General features: G+C 42.0%; 1 long non-coding RNA gene across 1 annotated transcript in view; it reads right to left on the bottom strand.

The window, feature by feature from the left end:
• LOC127043765 (uncharacterized) overlaps positions 1-19,034 on the bottom strand; it is a 97,951-nt gene that overhangs the window by 19,823 nt on the left and 59,094 nt on the right. Inside the window, exon 2 of the long non-coding RNA XR_007772312.1 lies at positions 1,301-1,445. This is a non-coding gene — a long non-coding RNA (uncharacterized LOC127043765). The remainder of the gene's footprint in view (positions 1-1,300; positions 1,446-19,034) is intronic.

Genomic DNA, 19,034 nt, shown 5'->3' with positions numbered 1-19,034 from the left:
ACGGGGGTGTGGGGTAATAGGAGCCTATATAAGAAAAAGACCCAAAAATCAGGACTTTCCCTATAAAATCGGGACATCTGGTCACCCTAGAAGTATCAGATCTCTGGGTTCTTGTATGGTTTGTGACCCCCAACCCAGACTATTGAAAGACTAAACCACTTGACAGGTTTCAGAGTAGCAGCCGTGTTAGTCTGTATCTGCAAAAAGAACAGGATTACTTGTGGCACCCTAGAGACTAACAAATTTACTTACTCATTTTTATTAAAGCAAAGTTCCTAAGTTTTGCCTGAGTAAGAAGTTGAGGTTTAGGCTCAGTCTGGTTCTCCCCTGCAAAGATGGTTCAAAACAACCTCTTGAATCACACTGAAGTGTTCATTTTAGTCTGTTATCCTTCCAAGATAAAAAGTACTACAGATAATAATCTCAACAGTACTTATCTGCTTGTTGTGCACCAAACTGGTGGAGAATCAACACTCAGCAACAATGGAATATGAACAGGAGCGGCGCCAGGGTTTCTGACGCCCTAGGCGGATGGCCATTTTGCTGCCCCCTCCGGGTCCGGTGGACCTACCGCAGTCATGCCGGCGGACGGTCCGCTGCTGGAAAGGCTCCGATGGAGCTTCCGCAGTGATGCTGGCGGGCGGTCCGCTGGTCTAAAGGCTCCGGTGGACTTGCCACAGGTATGACTGCGGTAGGTCCGCCAGAGCCTTTAGATCAGCACACTGTCCGCCGAAATGACTGCGGCAGCTTCACCGGAGCCTTTCCAGCAGTGGACCGGCCGCCGGCATGACTGCGGTAGGTCCACCGGACCCACGTGCCGCCCCCCTGGCAAAATAGCACCCCCCCCCCCAATTCTGGCGCCCTAGGCCATTGCCTAGGTCGCCTAAATGGTAGCGCCGGCCCTGAATATGAATCATGCTCAAGTCTGTGAAGAAAACCCCAGTGCTCTAGGGTTTATGTGAAAAGCACCCTCTCAGTCTGGAGTCAGATTCTTTTGAGCTGTCTGTGAACAAATTTTAGTTATTAAGGAGCTGTGAAAGCAGGACAGAAGATTCAATGAGGAGACCTAAGAAACTTAGAGGAGATCCTGGAATGACAAAGCAAGAATGGGAACCCTTAAACTTAAACAATCCTATTGTGAAGCTGATCGAAAGCAGAATTCTTAAATGAAACCTTCACATACCTAGCTTCCTGATTCCCTTTCTGTGCTTTCTTCAAGTCTATTTATTTTATCTCATTGCCCTTTCTAACTATAGTAATTGGGGAGGTGGGGGGGAAATAGATTTCATTTGCTGCTTACCTGAATAGTAGATGGACTGCTGCTGTTATATTATATAATGAGGACATGGTTTGGGTGTCTGGATAATCTCTAGAGATCTCTCTGAGGAACATGTGACCTTATTTGCATTTTCTTCTTGTGTATTTATCAGCATTCTCACAGGCTACTGGGAGTTTACAAAAAAAAAATCCAGTTTAGTGAGGGATTCTTTTTCCTCTTGTCAGGCTGACCTGTTCAAGATGATTAATAATAATATTGGCTTCTAGCAGTCATGCACTCAGATAACACCATACAAGCCTCTCTGCTGAGATAGGCTACCTTGGGTGACAGTGGTAGGAACCGAGGCAGGTAGGTTTGCTACTGATACCTCCTAAAATAACTTTTTTTAAAAAGTGCATATATAAATTACTTAGAATAGAGCCCTCAAGTTTGGAAATCTTTCCTAGATGATCTATGAGCTTAGTGAGAAATATGAGCATCTCAAGGTTGTGCTATTATAATGTCTATCATGCTTCCCATTTTTATTCTGAAAGCCATCGGAGCTGTTAATCATTAATCATCTCCACTTATGCAATAAACATTGTACTCACCCTATCATCATCTAACCTGTAAGGGAATTAATGACTATTTGATTCACAATTTATAGAAGTTATAGGTGCAGGAGTTTACACCTGAGCCTTGGGCGATATTCAGCTTACTCAGCTGAAAAGAAAATTTCTAATACTCATGGCTAACCAATTTAATTGAGGCTGGACCTGTTCTTATTCAGTGATTAATTACTTTTACATACCTCTCCCATGCCCTATTCCCAAAGACTCTCTACCAGCAATCCCATTCAGCAGTCTTCTCTACCTGATTTTTGAAACAATATGTATTTTCCAGCAGAAAATTTGGTTGCAACTTTTGAAAGCACCATACGCAGACCTCCATTTATTAGAGGGGGCGTGAAGCCCCTTTCTAAGTCATCTGTTTCAGTTGGGGAGTCAAAATTCACATCACTGCAAATCCAAACGTTTTCAAAACATTCGTAAGGAAAAGAATTAGCTTAATTTTGCTTGATTTATGAAATGGTTCACATGCTGGAATTCAATACCTGGAAATTCATTAACAGTTAATTAATTCAAACCCTCTGCTGATGGTAGCCCACAAAGCATGGTATACTAAAAGAAAGAAAATGCTGTTAATCATTAAAATAACCTATACATTGATACTTTTACATGTTAAACATAGTAACCACATTTGACTCAGGAGAGCTAATTAGTAAATGTAGTTTTATAGCCTTTGGTTATTGCAACTCTAGCCTGCCTATGCATTTACATGAACTACTAATTTTACAATTCTGGCACACTTCCATAGATTTCCCCCATTCACCCATACATAATTATCTTAATACCCTAGTGATACTGGGTAGAAAAAGACAGTGTGTTCACATAACATATTACCATAAATAAAAAACAAAATCAAAGGTAAAAAGATAACAAATCATCAAAATGTAGCTATTGATTTCATTGTAGATGAGCAGGGCCTTTTTCTGTTAGCGTGGTCTATTGGTTACCTCAGATGACTGCAAGTCCGCACTCCTGGGTTTTATTCCTCACTTTGCCACTGAGCTGGGGCCTAACTCAAGGCCCACTGATGTCAATAGAAAGACTGCCACTGATTTCAATGGGCATTGAATCAGACCCATGTGTGACTTTGGGCAATTCACATGACCCTATCTGTAAAACAGGCAAACAAATACATCATAGACCTTTCAGGAGGCTTGATAAAAGTTTATGCTTGGAAATCTTCTAATGCAAGCTGCTATATAACTGCAGAGCATTAGGGTATGTCTATACTACCCGCCAGATTGGCGGGTAGCGTTTGATCTGTTGGGGATTGATTTATCATGTCTCATCTGGACATGATAAATCAATCCGCTAATCAATACCCGTACTCTACCTTGGCAGGAAGAGGAAGCGGAGTCGACGGGGGCACCGCGGCAGTCGACTTGCTGCCATGAGGACAGCATGGTAAGTCGAACTAAGATACTTCGACTTCAGCTATGCAAATAGTGTAGCTGAAATTGCGTATCTTAGTTTGAACCCCCCCACTTCCACTAGTGTAGCCCAGGTCTTATTAGTATTAACTAACTTTGGGACTAAACTCCCTAACATACCACCAACAATATCCATACTCCTAGCATTTGTATTGTCTGTAACATCCTCCCCTGTACATGTGGATCTATCTCAGCCTAAGGGACCTTTGTGCCTATGCATGAAGGGCAACATGGAAGAAAGCATGAAGAACCTTGTTTGAAAAGTTAATAAGTGGGTGATAGAGGCTGGCATTACAAGCTGATTGGAGGCAGGCATCAACCTTTCAGTACTGAATGAAAGACAATAGGTAAAATGGGAATAAGGGTCATGAATGGCCTTGAAAGTGAAGACAAGTAGCTTATGGGAGGGAGTCAGTGGAGGGATGCAAAGAGAAGAGTGACATGGTCTAAGTGAGAGGCTTGGAAAATTACCTTTTCAGAAGCATAGATATGCACTTCTGCCTCTGAGAAGGTCTCACCCACTACAGGCATGGTTTGTAATAGGCTATTTCTTAAATATACCATCACCACATTAAGAAAAATAGAGGGCTCATCTTGCAAGGTGAGCAACTTCAACTCCCACAGAAATTAAGGAGAGTTGAGGGCACTCATTGGCGCACAGTAAGTGTTCATACCTCTCTAGGTCAAAACTTCTAAAGCATTTTTGTATATCTGGGCTGGGAGCGGTATTTACCTGTTTCCCCATTCTGATAACTAAGTGATCCCCATCCAGTCTGAATAATCCAGATGACTCCAACACAGTAGTCTCCTGTTCAGTAACAAAACCTCTTTGAACTGTGAGACATTTAGCTTGTGTTTTGCAAAGGGGTGTAAGGGGTTGGGTGCTTCTGAAAATAATCACACTAGTCTTACTTGAGATTCTTCTGTTTATGGGTCTCAGGATTGCATTAGCTCTTTTGGCCACAGTGTGACACTGGGAGCACATATTCTCAGATTTGTATTTCTTAATGACAAAATATGTACTGTGAGTGATGTATCATTAGGAAAACTTTCCAAACTGTAGAGTTATTTTCATAGAATTTGTTATCAATATACTTATGCTCATCAGCTAATTCTTTTAAAGAAGTGATTGGAATGCTAGTAGAGACACATACACGTCATTATTCATAATATTTATCATTTCTGAATATTTTGGGGAATATCTATAACTTCACACAGAACCAATGTGTCAGCATCACAAAACATGTTTGGTATGGATAGTGGTAGCATCTTTACATAATATTGCCCTTAAACCTGAATGGGGCCTCTAGATGGTATTCTAAAAATGTCACTCATCTGACAAAGGAGCCACTCATGCCTTGATGGAGCTTTCTCCAGGTATTAGTTAGTCAATGTTCAATGCTTTCTCATTTCACCTTTTAATGTGGTTTGAATTCAGCTTCCATTTCACTAGGTTGTCTTCCATGAAACTGATGCTTACCTTCAAACCCTTTATGATTCAATGTTTAAGTAGGCCAGGAACGTTCTGGTGTACACATTTTTTTTTAATATTTGCAAAATATTTGTAGTATGCTTTGTAACTACAAAGTGTGCGATACCCCAACAATATTCAGTGGAAGACTGCATACTGAGGGTCACAACCATACATTAACTAGAGAGGGCATCACCTAACATTCCATATTCAACACAGAACTAACTTCTCTAATGGAATATCCTGGTATATGCCATACCTCTGGGAATGTATTAGCTATTTTGCCTTAAATACAAATTATAATACATGCTGAAGGTCAACAACTGTAAGAAATAAGAAGTGACATACATTTTGCATCATGTTCTTTACATCTTGGATTATTAGTGCTGAACACCTCCCATTTCCACAGTAGACTACGATTCATGGGTCTTCACAAGGAATATGGAAGATTGTTAACTGCAGTGTAATTTTCACTTCTGAGCTATGTTGAATTTTAAATTGTGTTGGAGAAAGGATTAGTGTGTTAGTTTGATGGAATGTTATGATGTTTGAAGTTTAATATTATCATGGTGTGCTCTTAACTTATTATAAACATGTGGGGGGTTAGTATATGTGTTACAATAAAATATACTTGAGCAACCTTAAATTAAATTAATAACTTTTTTGTGTGGGGACACACAGCTAAATAGGTATTGAGTTGCGCTGGTCCAAAAATTTTCCTCAAAACACTCAATGGAAAATGCCTTTTTAACCAAGAAAAAATTTTTTTTTTGCAAAAAGAATTAAGTAAATATATTTAGTAGAAATTTTACATTTGACTAAAACAAAACAAAACTTGTTTTATTTTTCAGAAACTGTTTTAAAAAAATTTCTCCACTAATCCTCACTTTTACTATTTTTGCTCTTCCCCACTGGAACAGGCAGTAAAAGTTTAGAAAATGTAAGAGAAAGTGAGGAAAAATAAACATTTGTTTAAAAATTAAATTTTTCAAGTGAAGCAAAAGCAGATGATGCGATTTAAAAATTTTCAGCAAAAATTAACACAAACATTTTTCTTCCCTCCACATAATTTTTTTGGTAAAATATACTTAATGTTTCTTGACCAGCTCTAATATTGAAGGGGAAGGAATTTGTGTTAGTCATAGTAAAAAGTCAATGTGCATTCCATTGTGGGTATTCTCAAGAAAATAAACATTTCTTACCAAAACTATTGAAAATGAGTGAATAATCTTAGGACTTGTTTTTCTTCAACGAGTCTTTCCCATTTTGTTAGCTAGTGCAGAAAATAATCAGATGTCTTGGATATACAATTATAATGCCAAGAGGTTAATAAATATACATCGAATAATTAATTTTCAGTATGTGAAGCTGTAACTTACTGATCACAACCACAGATGTTTGAAACCAAATAAAACATTGTTGCCAAGGAGCAAGCATTTCATCTTCCAAATGAGCAGTTTTGCTGGTGTTTAATAGGGACAATACATTGTATATTGATCTCTTTTCAATTAAGGCAGGAGCTATCAGTCCACAAACCCCACAACCTTCAACCAACCAGCAGTTATTTTTAAACAAGAGTGCTCCAACTCCTGCGTGGCTGTATGTGTCTTTGAATGTATCTGAGAAAAAGTAAATTCACATTCACCTAGGGAGGTGGTGGAATCTCCATCCTTAGAGGTTTTTAAGGCCCGGCTTGACAAGGCCTTAGCTGGGATGATTTAGTTGGTGTTGGTCCTGCTTTGAGCAGGGGATTAGACTAGATGACCTCCTGAGGTCTCTTCCAACCCTAATATTCTATGATTCTGTGTTTCTACTCTAAATCTTTTAAGAGCATGTTCCTTGGATTGCCACTCAAAGTCATCCTCTTCAGTCACCTGGGAACCAAAGCAAATGGATTTTCTGAAAAGTTGGGATGATGTGTTGGTCTCAGTTTTCCAGCTGTTTTGCAACACAAGGGAACATATTGAATTTAATGAGCATCCCTCAAACACAAGTGGCCTGGTTTTCAGAGGTGGGCTGCAGGTACTTTGCATCTCTGAAAATGAGATTCTAGTGTAATTGCAGGAGTTCTGCTTGAAGCTGAGCTAGATTTCGTAACATACCCTACTAACTCCTTCTACAGGCAGAGGTGAAAGTAAGCTGGTATGGTCAGGTACAGCATACCGGCAAGAGCTGGTATGCCATGCCAGACTAGACCAGTTTCTCTGGTGGTGGTTTAAAGGGCCCAGGGCTCCAGCTGCTGCAGGGAGCCCCAGGCCTTTTAAATCACCGCTGGAGCTCCAGCAGCTGGGCTTGGGCAAGGATTTAAAGGTCCCAGAGCTCTGGCCCCTGCGGGAAGCCCCGGGCCCTTTAAAGCGCCGCCCAAGCCCTGCTGACGGCGCTCTGGCGGTGCTTTAAAGGGCCCAGGACTACCTACAGTGGCCAGAGCCCCGGGCCCTTTATATCACCACCAGAGCCCTGCTGCCATTACCTCAGCTCTAGCCTGAGTCCTGCTGCCCTGGAGTAGAGGCAGCGGCAGGGCTCTCGTGGTGATTTAAAAGGCCCGGAGCTCCGCGATGGCCAAAACCCTGGGCCCTTTAATTCGCCCCTGAGCCCCAGGGTTCCCAGCCGCCTCTGTGGCTGGAGCCCCAGGTCCTTTAAATCTTGAAAGGCCCTGACTCTTTTGGTTGAGGCCCTGCCTCTTCTGGTGGAGACCACGTCCCACTCAGGACTCTGGTGTACAGGTAAGTCTTTTAAGTTACGTTTACCCCTGTCTACAGGTTCCCTTTCCCTGCTCCAGTATACATTACAGCAACCAATGTATGTTCATATATTTGCTCCTTTTGCAACATAATTAGTTCATGATTTGGGGTAAAAGAATATCTAATTTTAATTTTATGAAAAGTTGTTTGATACAATTATTGGTGTTTGGTGTCTGTTTTTCCCTCCTGCTTCCTACTCTGGGATGGATGGACTTTTCTGCCCCAGAGACAACCTCACTGAGATCTGGCACAAATTTGCATCAGTTTGAATTCTAATGTTAGTAGTTTCAGGCCTGTGTATTTAAGGATAGGTTAAGCACATTCCATTCCACATTGCATTTTATTACTCAAACCTCTGCCTTCCTCTCTGTAACTCAGTGAGATGTAAAGGGCTTTTGTGTATTCTGTGAATTCATGACCACAACATTAAGAAGACTTGCTTAAATCAAACTGATGAAGAATTTTAGTGAATTTGTTCTGGTGTTCATGGGTCATTAGCTAAAAGAACCAGGTTAAACAACTGGAGAAAACTACAACTAGCTTTTTATTCAAGACTCAATCTTACATCCCTTGTAAATCCCAAACTCAGATTGACTTCACTGTGAGTTTTGAATGCATGGTGGGTCCCCAGTGCAAAACATAACAGAGTAACTCCTTTTAACATTAAGACCATTAGGGCATAAGCTTCTGTGTAGTTCCATTATTCCTTACATGTTACTCCAACACACCATGATTATGAACATTGCTAAGTTGCAGGCTTTCAACAGAGATCTTACATGTTACTCTTTATGGACAAATACCTTGAAACCAATGTATTTGATATAGTCTTTGTCAGTTTGGTGGCCTATGTGAAATGAGTTTTTTGTTTTCAGCCTAGTTTCCAACGAATCAGAATCCACTCGCACCACAAGTCATCACTTTTGACACTATTTAGCCACATTTTGCCTGTTTCAGCATGAAGGTCAATAGCTCTACTTCTAGTTCAAGCAAGAATTAATTCAGGGAAGTTCTATAGTCTGGGTTATGCTAGAGGTCAAACTAGATGATCACAGTCACCCTTTTACTTTCATAAATGTATTTCTAAGGCCAACACCCTTCAAAGGCAATATTTATCATGTAATTTACTTGTGAGCATGTGGTTTATCATTCTAATCCAAATTGTTAAGGTACTTAAGCATGTGTCTAACTTCAAAACACATGCTTAAAATGAGGCAGTTGCTCATGTACATTACAGATTCGGGGCCACGGAGCCTTACGTAAACCATCACCCCTGTACAGTGGTCCTTCACATCCAGGAAATTCCATGAACAAGGCATTATGGGAAAAGTTACACTTCAGTTACCCATCATATTTCTATTCTGCAGATAAATTGGTGATTTCAAGTCTGTTAGCTTAGCATCTTTTACCAACATTAGAATTAAATTCTCTCTCTCTCTCTCTCTCTCTCTCTCTCTCACACACACACACACACACACACACACACACACACACACACACCTGAGTACAAAAAATTACTAGGGTACAGTGACACAAAGGCCCTTTTCTAAGCGGCTAGATGACAATAAGATTGTAAAGAATTAGCCAATATGGTTATGTCAAGAACAATTAATGCCAAATCAACCTAATTTCATTCTTTGACAGGGTTGCTAGCCTAGTTGATAGGGGGAATCAGTACATGATATGTTCCATGCAACAAACCTCGATGCCAACTCTGCCCACATATCCACACCAGCGACACCATCACAGGACCTAACCAGATCAGCCACACCATCACTGGTTCATTCACCTGCACATCCACCAATGTAATATACGCCATCATATGCCAGCAATGCCCCTCTGCTATGTACATCGGCCAAACTGGACAGTCTCTACGGAAAAGGATAAATGGACACAAATCAGACATTAGGAATGGCAATATACAAAAACCTGTAGGAGAGCACTTCAACCTCCCTGGCCAGACCTTAAGGTGGCCATCCTGCAGCAATAAAACTTCACGACCAGACTTCAAAGAGAAACTGCTGAGCTTCAGTTCATCTGCAAATTTGACACCATCAGCTCAGGATTGAACAAAGACTGTGAATGGCTTGCCAATTACAGAACCAGTTTCTCCTCTCTTGGTTTTCACACCTCAACTGCTAGAACAGGGCCTCATCCTCCCTGATTGAACTGACCCCGTTATCTCTAGCTTGCTTGCTAGCATATATATACCTGCCCCTGGATATTTCCATTACATGCATCTGAGGAAGTGGGTATTCACCCACGGAAGCTCATGCTCCAAAACGTCTGTTAGTCTATAAGGTGCTACAGGATTCTTTGCTGCTTTTACAGATTCAGACTAACATGGCTACCCCTCTGATACATGATATGTCTTGATTTTAGTAAGGCTTTTAAAGTAGTTCCACATGACATTCTCATAAGAAAACTAGATGGTCTAGATGAAATTACTATAAGGTGGTGCACAATTGTACACCAAAGAGTAGTTATCAATGCTTCACTGACAAACTAGAAGAACATATCTAGTGGGATTGTGCAGAGGTCAGTTCTGGTTTTGGTACTACTCACCATTTTTGTTAGTGTCTTAGGTAATGGAGTGAAGAGTATGTTTATAAAATTTTGCAGATGACACCAAGTTCATCATGGTATCTAACACTTTGGAAGACAGAATTAGAATTCAAAATGACCTTGACAAATTGGAGGATTGGTCTGAAATCAACAAGATGAAATTCAGTAAAGACAAGTACAAAGTACTACATTTAGGAAGAAAAAGGCAATAATATATTCTCAGTCTTATTCTCTAACCCCTTTTTAATGATTCCTAACATCCTATTTGCTTTTTTGACCAGCTCTTCTTTTTTGACTGCTGCTGCACACTGCGTGGACATCTTCAGAGAACTATTCACGATGACTCTAAGATCTTTTTCCTGACTCATTGTAGCTAAATTAGCCCCCATCATATTGTATGTATAGTTGGAGTTATTTTTTCCAATGTGCATTACTTTTCATTTGTCCACATTAAATTTCATTTGCCATTTTGTTGCCCAATCACTTAGTTTTGTGACATCTTTTTGAACTTCTTCACAATCTGCTTTGGTCTTAACTATCTTGAGCAGTTTAGTATCATCTGCAAACTTTGCCACCTCACTGTTTACCCCTTTCTCCAGATCATTTCTGAATAAGTTGAATAGAATTGGTCCTAGGCCTGACCCTTGGGGAACACCACTAGTTATCCCTCTCCATTCTGAGAATTTGCCATTAATTCCTACCCTTTGTTCCCTGTCTTTTAACCAGTTCTCAATCCATGAAAGGACTTTCCCTTTTATCCCATGACAGCTTAATTTATGGAAGAGCCTTTGGTGAGGGACCTTGTCAAAGGCTTTCAGGAAATCTAAGTACACTACATCCACTGGATCCCCCCTGTTGGCATGTTTGTTGACCCCTTCAAAGAACTCTAATAGATTAGTAAGACACGATTTCCCTTTACAGAAACCATGTTGACTATTGCTCAACAGTTTATGTTTTAATATGTATCTGACAATTTTATTCTTAACTATTGTTTTGACTAATTTGCCCATTACCAACATTAGACTTACCGGTCTGTAATTGCCGGGATCACCTCTAAAATCCTTTTTAAATATTAGCATTACATTAGCTAACTTCCAGTCATTGGGTACAGAAGCCAATTTAAAGGACAGATTACAAACCTTAGTTAATAGTTCTGCAACTTCACATTTTAGTCCTTTCAGAGCTCTTGGGTGAATGCCATCTGGTCACGGTGACTCGTTTATGTTGCGTTTATCAGTTAATTCCAAAACCTCCTCTAGTGACACTTCAATCTGTGACAGTTCCTCAGATTTGTCACCTACAAAAACTGGCTCAGGCACCTCGATTCAGGCTTCAGGTGATCTGGCCCGGGGCCCAATTACATCAGTTAAACTAGGGTTGCCAGGTGTCCAGTTTTCGACTGGAACACCCAATTGAAAAGGTACCCTGGCAGCTCCAGTCAGCACCATCGACTGGGCCATTAAAAGTCCAGTCAGCGGTGCTGTGAGTCTAAGGCAGGCTAGTCCGTACCTGTCCTAGCACCGTGCTGTGCCCTGAAAGAGGCTAGCAGGTCTTGCTGATAGGTGGGGGGGCCACGGGGCTTCACATGCTTCCCCCACCCCGAGCACCATCTCCGCACTCCCTTTGGCCAGGAACTGTGGCCAATGGGAGCTGGAGGGTGGTGCCTGTGGGTGAGAGTGCGTGGAACCTTCTGCCCCCCCACCTAGGAGCCGGACCTTCTAGCTGCTTCTGGGGCATAGCACAAAGCCAGAACAGGCAGGGAGCAGACTTTAGCCCAGCTTTGCTGCTGACGGAGAGCCACCTGAGGTAAGCCTGTGACCTAACCCTGATCCCCAAAACCCTGCCCCAGCCCTGAGCCCCCCAACTCAGAACCCCCTCCTGAACCTCAAACTCCTCATCCCCAGCCCCACCCAGAGCCTGCAACCCAAGATGGAGCCATCACCACCCTGTACCCCAATTCCCTGCCCCAGCCCAGAGCCCCATACCACACCCTGAACCCCTCATCCCCAGCCCCACCCAAGAGCCTGCACCCCCAGCCCAGAGTCCTCCCACCCTCCAACCTCCTGCCTCAACCCGCAGACCCTTCCCCCACTCCAAATCCCTTGGCCCCACCCCCCAGTCTGGAGCCCCCTCCTGCACTTCAAACCTCTCATCCTCAGCTGCACCCCAGAGCCCCCATCTGGAGTCCTCATCCCCTCCTACACATCTACTCCTTACCCCAGCCCAGAGCCCCCTCCCACAACCTGAAGAACCCATCATTTCTGGCCCCACCCCAGATCCTGCACCCCAACTCCCTTCCCCATCCTGGAGTCCCCTTCTGCACCCTAACCCCCTGCTCCAGCCCAGTGAAAGTGAGTGAGGGTGGCGGAGAGCAAGCCACAGAGGGAGGGGGAATGTAGTGAGCAGGGGGCAGGGCCTCAGGGAAGGGGTGGGGCTAGGGTGCTCGGTTTTGTGTGATTAGAAAGTTAGCAACTCTAGGATAAACTAGGTTCCATGGTATAGAATACAGACATAGAAGTATTTCATATAAGTAAGAAATACAAATTGCAATTCTGTTGTATTGTATTATAATGATTGATGGCACTGGTAGGCTTGGAACTTGCTTAAAAATTGTAAATATTTCAATAAAACACTGTGTTCAACTGATATATAATATTTTGTGGCTAGGAAAACTGAAGCTCAGCATTTCATTTTAATCATGGAAAAACATGGATTTTTGTGTCTTTTTATCAGAGAATTGTGGGGGGAAGGATTATCACAGAAATCTGAGTTCCCTGATCGTAAGGCACTTTGGCCCTGATTCAGGAAAGCTCTTAAGCAGATGATTTCTGAATTGGGGCCTTTCAGATGATAAGTGCTATATATAACCTTTGTGTGTGTGTAACATCCTGCATCTTAGTGCTAAGCAACAATTATGGAGCAGGGGAAATGATACAGAAGAGTCATAATGAGTTGTTACACTACAAAGTGTCTCTTCAGTTACTCATGGGATAAGAATGACTCGAGAATTTTTGTTATTCAACTACAAATTAAAGCATCACTTCACACAGATCAGGCACTCAAATCACTCCTCAGTAGCTTGACACTTACAGGAGCTTCGGTGTCCGGAAGTCATATCTTTTCCTACTAACTCTTATGCCTGGATGAAGCTGCTCTGTGCATTCAGCCATCAGGGTCTCCGTGGAGTTGTTAATTCAGCACAGAAATAATTCCAGTATCACAGGGAAAAAATGTACAATTCTGTCCTATTTTCCAAGCTCATAATCCATAATTGTACATGTCATCCAAATGATTTAATAGATTATTATTATATCTTTAGGAATATCAGCAATGCAAAATAAGATGTAATATAATATATAAGCTGCAGGATGTTACACACACACAAAAGTTATGTGCTTGTATTTGCAGATAAAGCTGGTGATTATGAAGCGTACTCGTACACAAGTTGCAGTAATTCCCAGGCACGGTGTTGCTATTGCTTTTATAATTTATAATGACATCTTTTGAGCTGTGGTCAGAAAATTATCTCACATGGTTCCAAGAGTTACTTTTTATTGTATATGTGAGAGGAAAATACCATTTTTAGGGTGGTTGTTACAAGTAGAAGATCATCTAATGAAATAATTAGAACAGGTTAAGATAAAATAAAATCCTGGATCTAAACTTTTGAAATGGGGAGAATCTAGTATTTGCCACACCTCTTTACATGCCCCTCTGTTTCCATGCCTGTAACAGGGTACACTTATCACTATGGCGCCTTCTTATGGCTATGTCTGGGAAGTAGCTCCGCCCAGTCTGACATCTGTCTCTCGTTTGCGCTACAGCCCCTCTGATGCACCAGAAGTTGCAGTGCTCCCTCTTCATGGCCTTGCCTGGCCTCCAGCCAGGTCACTAGATTTTCCCTGCCAGGGTAATCAAAGTCTTGCCGGATGTCCTATCTCAGGTAGTCTTTCAGTGCATTGCCCAGACTGTGCCACTTCCCCAGTGGCTAGTGGAGGAACCTGGGCCTGCCCACTATTCCAGGTTCCAGCTCAGGGACCTTCAAATCAGTAGCCCAGAGCTGCTCTGTCCCAAACCTTGCTGCCTTTTCTCTAAGCCTTTTCCTACTCCGCTTCTATCAGGCTTCCTTCATCACCACCATCTCCCTGCATATGGACTTCCCTCAGGGCCAGGATCCCAGGGCTTCCACTAGCCTATGGGTTTCTCCATCTTTCCTCTCTAAGTTCAGAGAGTGACTGCAGGCTTTGACATTGTAGCCCCTTTCCTGTTGCAAACTTCCTGACTTTATATCAGCCGTCCCTGCTCCTGTGTAACTGGGCTCCATCCTCTATCAGCTGTTGCCCATCAAGGCCTAATAGGTTAATTAACACCACCTGAGACACATTTGTGCTTTCCAAACTAGTGTGAACACCCCATCACAATGTAAAATGCTATTTTTGAGCCATTTCTGTCCTGTTAGAAACTGAGAAGTGCTGGAAATCTTACAAGAAAGAAGTCTCTAATTTCTGTGAAGTAGAGGGGAAAATAGCTGCTCATGGAGTTGTTCATCTGCAATATGTAAATTAGGAGCTTTCTAAACAGAGGTCTGGCAGCTCACACTGTATCAGAACAGACATATATGCACAAGCAGATTATGGCCAGCATTCACTAATATAGTCTGGATGTCTTGTGCAACTCTAGTTATGCAAAGTAGCATTTCTGATGGCTTTGCATTAGCAGCATGGCACATAGAAATGCAGCAATGAATCTGGCCCTGTATGTTATATATGATAGCTCTAATTTATCACATGGCTCTGCAAATTTACCACCCAGATGTGGCATAGGATAAATAACCAGATCAATGGAGAATGAGGCGAAAAGGAGAGGCTAACGAGCAACAGCTCTAGGCAATCGATCAGCACCCTCAGCTTTTATTCACTTCACAGGGAGTAAAGGGTGCCCACAGCTCAGCACATCTTGAGTCTGAGCCTAAAGAAATTTATCTCATGGGATGAAATTACATAAGAGACACAGTAGTCACATTGCCAGTAGAAGTACAGGACCAATTCTGTGTTAATCCTCTGGGGATCATGAAATGTGGGATGAAATGTGGAGGGAATCTTCCATTGATTGAACGCCTCATGTCTACTTTGCATAGCTGGGACACTAGGAAATGGCTGCAAGTGCAGCTAACAGACTGGGCTAGTAGATATCCAGCTGCCATTTCTTCAAAAACAAGCAGGGTATCCTGAGTTCTTCACTCAGGTGAAAAGCATGCCTGGCGCTATCTATTTCAGTGAAATTTTGGGACGAGATCATGGAGAGGATCTATATTAGTGCTGCTTTGCACCCAGCAGCCAGCACAAGGCAGACCTAAAACTGCCCTAATCAGCCCACAGGAGGATCACTGTAGAGCCAAGGTAGCAACTCCTATACTACTTCCTCTCCCCTGCAGCTGTCATAAGGCCTTCTTTGTGTGCTGGAAGATCCCCAGCTGCTTTATGAATGCTTTGAGGCCTACAGTCTGCTTGAACTTACTCCAGCGAATGGCCTGATGCAGAACCAACCAAAGATTCAGCGGGTGGGAATAAGGCTCAAAGTCATCCCCCCCTGTAATCGCACACAGTTTCCCCCCCGACCTACACATTATAGATAGGTGCATAAAGAGCCAGTCATCCCGTTCCCTAGTTTGATTTGGTGGTTTGTAGCAGATACCAGCTAATGCCCCATCTTGTGCTTTAACTTTTAGAACACTGATCCATAAGCATTCAAGACCGTTTTCTTCCCTTTTATCAGTGACTCAGACACATGTAATTTTTATATAGACTGCCACTCACCCTCCTGTTTTGCCCACTCTATCCTTCCTAAATAGTCTATAACCATTGATTTTAACATTCCATAGTGTAAATCATCCCACCGGGTTTCAGTAATATCAACTAGATCGAATTTATGTCCATAAATGGGCAATTCCAATTCCTCTTCTATGTTACCCATGCTCCTAGCATTAATGTGAGTAGGCAATTCAGGAATTCTGTCTCTTCATGTCCTTTGGTTCCTTGATCAAATTTGTTCTCAACATGTTCACTATGTGCTGATAGCTCATTTCTTCCCTCTTTTTACCCTCCTCTTTCCCTATTAGTTTAACAACCTCTTGATTACTCTAGCCAACTTGTCCCAGAGGAGACTGGTTTCCCTTCTACTGAGGTGGAGGACATCCAAGCTGTATAGCTGCCCTCTCCCATAGAAGATGGAGCAATGTTCTACAAACCAAAATCCTCCACACTACACCACTTACCTAGCCACATGCAGAGTCTTCTGCCTTCAGTCTGCCTCTGCTTGTGGGACAGGACTGAACTCAGAGAAGATTGTTTGTTTGGACATTCTTCTTCAGCATGCTTCCAAAGTTCCCTGAAATCATCTACTATCTGCAAGATATCCCATGACATTAGTGCTGATATGAACTATCACCATCCTTGCCAGTCAACTTCAGAAGTCTATCCTATATTAGAATGATGTCTTGTGTCTTGTTTCTGGGAAGGCAGAACACTATTCTGTTGTCCACCTGTCCCTTACAGAATGTATTACCACGGGCAAGTGACTCACTGCTCTCTGCCACTGCTTCCCTTCCCACACTTTCCCTCTCTTATCAATATAGCTTGTCCATTATTTCAGGCAAAGTCTGTTTCTTATTATGTTTCCACAGTGATTAGAATAATGGGACCTGGATCTTGACTGCCCTCACTTGCTAGGCTCTGGTGTAATATAAATACTAATAATATGATCTCCTCTTCTGAGGTCCAAGGAAATGTGCTACCCTAAATTATGGTTTGCAAAGGATGAGGGAACTCTCTGTTCTTTGTTCTTGTGGCTGCAGAGCTATGGAATAGGCCTTCTGTTGGGATAATGAAAAGACACAGGGAAACAATTCATTTAAAAATTTAGTTTGAAACTCTTTTTAAAAAATTGTAAGGTCTTTTGCACAGTGTGTTTCTTTTATTTTAAAATACACTTAATAGTTTTTGTTTCACTCTTGGACATATTTATTTTTTTATAATCTGCACTGCTATATAGCTCAAGCGCCCAGTATCCTTTGGTAGACAGGTGCTACATAAATAAAATGTATTAGTTTAATAAGCTTCAGCAGCGCAGCAATTAGAAAAGTCCATATGTTCATATGCTCTCTTTAATCATTATATTTCCAGGATTTAACCTTTGGGGAGGAAGGTAAAGCAGAAAAGAACTTGTTCATGGGAGAGAGAAACTGCCCCAGTCCCTCCCATATGCCCACAGCTGGAATCTTTAATTAAAAACACTAAGCACGATGCAATGTGGTCCATTTTAGGGCTACTTTTGGTTTACCCTTAAAACTCTATGTAAATATGAATGTATAGTAGCTAAATATTTTGCAGTCACATGAAAGCCACTGAGACTCTGGAGAGCCGCTACTATATTCTATGTAGGAATGGAAACACAGTACTGCCCTAAAAATAATGACACCCAAAATATTATTGCTTTCTAGACAGGACTCTGATCCAAACATTTTTGAAGATTCTGAAATGTTCTGTGAACTTATATTCTCCTGAATATTTCTAGCTGGGCCAGGCATCAGAAACACTGGGAATCTAGTGAGGGATCCTAGTCTTATATGACTTCCAGACAAAGTTTGAATACTTTTGTGGTTCATAAAATTCAGATAAGTAGCCAAACTTCTGAGTACGTATATGAATTAAGCCTCAATTAGGAACACTCTATGGAAAGGCAGAATGGCCAAATAGCTAGAGCCCTAGGCTGGGATTTGGGTAACTTGGTTCTGTTCACAGCTCTGCAGTGCTCATGCTGTGTGATCTTGGCAAAGTTACTTGACCTATGATTTTTCTCCCACCAGGTGTCTGTCTTGTACTGTAGCTATTTGGGGCAGTGATGCTCTCTGCCTATGTTTGTACAGAGTGTAGCAGAAAGGAGTCAGATCTTAGCTGAGGTCTCTAACCATTACTGTAATAGAACTACTACTAATCATAATAACCCTGTGAAGTTTTCCCATTACTAACTGAGAATTATGGTGCCTGGTCTCCAATTTCAGTGGTCTCATTCTGATCTCATGCTAATTTAACTTTTGAGTTGTTCCTGACTTATACCAGTGCACATGACATCAGGATCAGGCCCTATGACACTTGCTGCAGGTGTGCCTTCCCCTAAAAGAGGGGATCCTAGTTAACAAAGCTTGATTTAGAAGGGTATGGAACACACATCATAGAAACACTTACAGATAATAAGAATATGGATCCTACTCATTTTTATATTGTTTGACCTACTTTTCCAATGACTAAAGGAAACAACCCCACAGAAACAGGTAATTACAATTGATCCTCTTTATTATAATATTATATTACTTCAGGTATTGCTTGAGTCTCTTTCTGCTGTGTCTTTGAAAGCTGCTGCTTTCATTGTTTTCTGTACTGAGCCACATGTTCCCTGTGTCTTTGTAGCTGCATCACATTATCTCTCCCCTGTTGTTCAGACATCTTGGGCCTGACTCTCCAAGCTTGTGCAAAATTAGTGTAAAATGGTACCAAACAGGGACTGGTTCTATGCTGTCTGCCTTCCCAGCACAGAAGAGTGCTAAACTGTGCCAGCTTGCAGCAAACCCTGATGGGTAATTATGCTTTCTAGAGATCACCTGGCCATGCCACCTCCCATTCCCAGCACCTCCCTCATCCTGGGATCACTTGGGTACACTAAGGGGAGAGGAAGAAGAAATATAGAGAAAGGACAGAACTATACTAAAAACAGAATGGCAAAAGAAGGAATAGATTATTTCCTATTCAAATTACTAGGACATGGATAGAGGGTGGGAGAGGCCACTCACATCTGTGCTATATGTAGCTGCATAATTGTAATGAATTTGTTCCGTGTCCCTTAAATTTCTCATGAACTGCTCTTTTCAGGGACAGCTGCCATACGTGC

The sequence above is a fragment of the Gopherus flavomarginatus genome, chromosome 2, assembly GCF_025201925.1.
Source record: "Gopherus flavomarginatus isolate rGopFla2 chromosome 2, rGopFla2.mat.asm, whole genome shotgun sequence".
Lineage (NCBI taxonomy): Eukaryota > Metazoa > Chordata > Testudines > Testudinidae > Gopherus > Gopherus flavomarginatus.
The sequence above is the reverse complement of the archived record's forward strand: the minus strand, read 5'-3'. Positions and strand labels throughout refer to the sequence as shown.